Here is a 6,000-nt window from a genome sequence, read left to right as displayed (position 1 = left end):
GTAACTAGCCTGTCCAAGTCTTTTCGTCATTATTGGTGAGACGGTTATACCGGCGATTCCCTTGTTGGTATACTTGGTATACTGGTATACTGTTATTCATTCTATAAGAAAGATTGTTTGACTGATGAACGATATTTGAATATGAGTAACTTTATATATTAGGCTGTCAAAAAAGTCCTGCGGTATTTTTTTTGAATTTTCATTTGTTCATAAAATTAGTTACAATCATCTGTTTTAAGTGAAATATGCGCCGTTTTGTTCGATGACTTGTTCCCAACGAAATGTCAACTTCATAATACCCCTGTTATAGAAGCTCGCTTCCTTATTGGCAAAAAACTTGGATAGCCAATTTTCACAGGCCTCTTTTGTGGCTAACTTCTGACTACCTAGCTCGTTCGCAATGGACAAAAACAGGTGGTAGTCACTTGGTGCAAGGTCCGAACTATACGGCGGATGCAAAAGAACCTCCCATCCGAGCTCCCGGAGCTTCTGGCGCGTCACCAAAGAAGTGTGTGGCCTGGCGTTGTCCTGATGGAAGACAATGCGGCCTCTGTTTATCAAAGATGGCCTCTTCTTCATGAGTGCTACCTTCAAGCGGTCCAGTTGTTGGCAGTACAGGTCCGAATTGAGCGTTTGGCCATAGGGAAGCAGCTCATAATAGATTATTCCTTGACAATCCCACCAAACACACAGCAGAACCTTCCTGGCCGTTAATGAGGGCTTGGCCACCGTCTGAGCCGCTTCAGCGGGCTTCGACCACGACCGTTTGCGCTTCACGTTGTCGTAAGTGACCCACTTTTCATCGCCAGCCACCATCCGCTTCAGAAACGGGTCGATTTTGTTGCGATTCAGCAGCGATTCACATGCGTCGATACGGTCAAAGATGTTTTTTTGCGTCAACGTGTGTGGCACCCATACATCGAGCTTCTTTGTGAATCCAAGCTTCTTCAAATTGTTAATAACGGTTTGATGACTTATCCCCAGCTCTTGGCTGATGTTACGGCTGCTACTATGCCGGTCTTTCTCGGCTAATTCAGCGATTTTGTCGCAATTTTCGACGATAGTCCTCCCGTGGCCGAGTGGTTAGCGTCATAACTAACATGCCGGGTGTTCGGGTTCGATTCCCGTTCTGGTCGGGGGAATTTTTCGTCAAAGAAATTTCCTCCGACTTGCACTGTGATCACGCGTATTCTAGAGCTTGCCACTCAGAATGCATTCAAGGCGTGTTATTTGGCATAGAAATCTCAACTAAGTACTAATAAAAATGACGCAAGTAATACTACGTTGAGACGGCGAAGTTCCTCTAGGAACGTTAGTGCCATTGAAGAAGAAGAAGAAGCCTTCCGGAGCGTGGCGCATCTTCGACGACCTCTACACCAGAACGAAAACGTTGAAACCATCGTTGTGCGGTGGAAATGGAAACTGTATCGGGTCCATAAACTGCACAAATTTTATTAGCAGCTTGAGATGCATTTTTGCCTTTGTCATAGTAGTACTGTAAAATATGTCGGATTTTCTCTTTATTTTGCTCCATATTTGCGACACTATAACTCTCGAACGACTTAACCAAACAAAACACTGTCAAGGACTATATTATAGCGCGCAAAAATAACAAGCTTTCCAACAAGCTATATTATGACTCGATACAATGAATACAACTAGAACTACGCGCTTACAACGACACCTCGCGGAAATACCGCAGGACTTTTTTGACAGCCTAATATCTCGAGATGGCTACATTCAGAAGGAGATTTATAATGAGCTTTTTTGTTTTAAATCACATCAGAAATCATAATTTGTTGCTAAAAATGATTGTTAACATACGAAGTTAACAATACGAAGTTAACATCGAAGCTTCGGAAATTCATAAAAATCCGATGTTCCATCTTGGACCCATTTTTTAAATTTTCTACCTGACTTCTATTTTATTTGAAAAAAATAAAAAAATAAAAAAATATGTATTTTGGATATTGCAAATTAAAGTATTTTTTTTGTAAATAGAAAAAAGGTACTAATTTTTTTCTCAGTGTATATTTTTTTCATGTTTAGACATCAATATGCTATAACTCTTTCTAAGACACTATTTCGGTACGACTCATAGTTTTTTAGATATAAATTACCAAAGATTTCTCCTACTAAAATCGATACGCCCTTTTCAAAAGTTACGCTTGATTCAAAAAATTCCCAATTGCTGTGGAAAACTCATATTTCCTCCAACCCAAACGGAATACAAACTTTCATTCGAATCAAAAATACATGTTTTTAAAATCTGCATTTTTTGGACGATTTTATTTGGAATTGCACACAAGTAGAGGTGACCGCATTTTAGCAAACTGAAAAACTTTGAAGATCCTATCAACATGTCGACTCTTTCAGACACATTGAAATGAGGGTCAGCTAACTGAATACCGGCCGGGATTGGCCAAGAAGAATTATCAATTTTAGCAGATGGTATAATGCCAGTTATCTTCGGTACTACTAAACATTCAACCTCTGTGGTGAAATCAGAGTATCTCGACAAAATTGATACATTCAACTTTTCTGACGCATAAACTTTTGCTCCACCTATCCCAGTAATAGGTACCTGAACTGACTTACGAGGGATCGACAAACGATTGGCGAGCATCTCAGAATGAATGGGCATTTTAACAAATGTTGTACATTCAAAATGACGATGGTTATCACTAAAAATTTGACAACGATTATTTAGGATGGTTTAAGATGTGACAGGATGGTTTACAGGTTTTATTTGGGAATGTATGAAATGAGGCTCTTTCGCCGAAACAATGTGACGAGAATGTTGTAACCGCTCTATAATTTGGCACTCACCTTTCAGAAATTGCGGCGTTTTCTCGAACTTTGGTAGCTCACCATGCTTCTGCTTCCGTTCCCTGGTGCTCCAATCCAACAACATGCCTCTCACAGGATTTTGTGAGCTCCAACAGGTCCTTGTAGCTGCCTTTCGTCATTGCTTTCAGCTGCATCATTCCATTGATATGGGTATCCACAACCACTCGTGGATTCTCAAACTGCTCACACAACTGCTTCCATACTTGCGTGAAGTTGTTATCCCGAATCATCTTGGCGTTGATCAAATCGGCTACATCACCCACCAAGGCCTTATCCAGGTGGTGTAATTTAAGTGCATCGGAATCACCGCCTCGCACAACTAAGTCATCAAACATGGCCTTGAATTGAGGCCAATTCTCCATACGTCCATCGAAGGAGGGTATCGGTGCCTTGAGAGTTTGTTGCTGCACGATTACCTGTTGTGCCCCACTGGCACAACAATTAATTGGCTTACTAATCAGCTCCGAGAGACGTTCCAAGCGATCGAGCGTTTCGGTGTGTAGAGAATCGAAATCATTCAATTTCTCGTCTTGCTCGTCCATCTTCGTCGGCGGAGTGATAGCTAACACTTCACGGTGTAATTCACTATATTCAGCATAGTGAATTTCTAGCTTCTTCGAATACACTTTTATCAAAGAAGCACTGATCCTTGATGGATCATCTTCAGCTGTTTCTGAGCTATGGCTTATTTTGGTCACTTTTCCCTTCACTTGACCCCGCTTATGGATGAGCATTTTCAACTACTCTGGGTCAGCTACCGACTTCTTCGGTGTGTGGTTGATAGGCATTTTTGAATTGTCACTTTCTTTCACTTTCTATCACGATTATTAGTTCTTTCACTATTACGCTTTTTCAAATGTCATTAAGTATTTCATGGTTCGCACAATTGTCTCGGTTTCAAAATTCACTTCACAAGCCTTCTTTCAGCAAACCCAACAAACTACGGTGATGCTTTTCCTTCGATCCGGCTCGAAGGACCAATGTGTAGGCCATGCCAGATGATGGTGGGGGAGCGAGCGTTCCGCTTAAGCACTTGTGGAAGGACACTAGCACACTTTCATGTCCTTTGAAAGGACGGATTGGTTCCACAAGCACATTAGCAGAACCACCTCGATCACAAGTGGACTGCATCACTTCCCCGGCACTTCCTTCTGGATGGTTGCAGGTTATCCGGTGGAATCAGAATGATGTTCTGCTGATTAAAAATTAGCCAATGATTTTAGCTTTATACACCTTTTATTCACACGGTTAAAATACACGGAATTGACCTTTACTTAATGGTGGTTGGAATTGGAGTGAGAATGAATCAAAGAAATGCACTTATTTTCACTTAAATTCTTTTTATTTCTTAATTTGGATTTGGATCTATCTTCTCTTTCTCTCCCGTTGCATTGGCTGGGGGTGATGGCGAACGGGCGGGGCATACGTTTCTGCTTTGCTCGCGTCACATTGCCAAAACTTTCCGCTTAGCTCGGAAAGCAAACATGTACGGACATGTCGGTACAGTTTGTGCACGACGCCTTAAATATTTGGACTGGTGTATCCGAAGAAATACGACACTAATTGCGTTTTAGAGGAGTATAGTCAGAGTGTACCAGGACCTGGCGATAAATCTTAGCGATTTCTCCGACGATAGTAACCCGGTAGGTACGGAACCGTGCCACAATGGCGCTCGATTGAGGGAGTATTCAGTGGACGTTTGAGCGGAAGACCATATGGAGTATCGTCGTCGTCCTCGACTCTTACCGAATCGGATGGTTCTGCTGCTCTATTGCGCCATCGGTTCGTTTGCATTGGAACGTCACATCGAAACAACTCCCAAATTTATATCTTACATTTTGAGCAGCCCTAAAAAATTGAAATATTACCAGACACCTTTAGTCTTCGTCTTCACTGAGAGAAATAATTAGTAAATATAACGAATTTTTTGGTAAATACTACCGATCTATAGTCATTTTCGACCGTACTAATAAACACATATGTCAAGCAGAACCATGATTCGGAAGCCCAATATCGGCTACATTTTCTCGCCGAAAATGCACGTATCAGAATTATATCCTTATTATACCTCCGTATTGCCTTATGAGAACAATGAAAATGGTTAATACGCGCTTTTCTCACCAATTTTCAGATATGACTTACTAATGTTATCGAGTAAAATATACTAATCTCTGGTAGGGATGCGGGTTTGTTGACAATATGTACAAAAAAATTGTACATTCTACTAATTTTGCATTACCAAATGTATTTAGTAGTTTTCGACCGAGGATTTTTCTAAGGGCAGGCTTTGGTCAAGGCGCCTAGAAGTATATACTAAGGTGGGCCAACTTGCTAAAACCACTCTTCAGCCATCTTGGAAGTCTACTGTATTTTGTTTGTAAACAAAACACAATACGCTATTGCCGAAGCTCGCTCGTGATCAGTCTGTCTCTTTCACACTACAAGCAAATAATTCCCCTTCTACTTTCTTCCGTGCTGTTTTCATATACCGTTCCCCTAACCAACTTAGTGACGAAACGGCCTCACCTATGGGTCTATGGTACTACCCGTCTTGGCTTTGGTTAAGCTAAATATTGAGAAAAATATTTCAAGTGCAGCGAAACAAATAGTTTTTGTGGATGGCAATATAATGAAAGTTGGGGTGTCTCCGTAGCCACATTGGTTGCGCGTTCGCTTAGTAAGCGATCGATCGTGAGTTCAAAACTTAGGACCCTCATTGACCATCTTTGTGTTATTACAGAATAACTACGTCCACGCAACAATCATCAGCGATGGAGATCGATCCACGGTCGAAATAAGATCGATTCATCCACACAACTGCTCTGCTCTGCAAGACACATCGGGCTGCTGTTCTATAAATAACTCAACAATGATCATTCAACTGTCTCCGCTGTCCGGTCTAACTGGATAATGGAAGAACAGAAAGAATACTCTTACGCCTAAATGGCTACTGTGCGAATGTACCATATGTAATGGAATAGAAGGAATACTGGCGAATGGGCAACGTGTAATGTGCTAATTATAGATATATGATAACCATGTGACATGTACACGATTAAAATTCGGCTCTGTTACAGCTAAAATGCTAATGAGCCTTGAATAAATAAATGGGATAAAAAAAATATAATGAAAGGTCTTAAACAGGACCGC

Source organism: Toxorhynchites rutilus, chromosome 2 (genome assembly GCF_029784135.1).
Source record: "Toxorhynchites rutilus septentrionalis strain SRP chromosome 2, ASM2978413v1, whole genome shotgun sequence".
Lineage (NCBI taxonomy): Eukaryota > Metazoa > Arthropoda > Insecta > Diptera > Culicidae > Toxorhynchites > Toxorhynchites rutilus.
The sequence above is the reverse complement of the archived record's forward strand: the minus strand, read 5'-3'. Positions refer to the sequence as shown.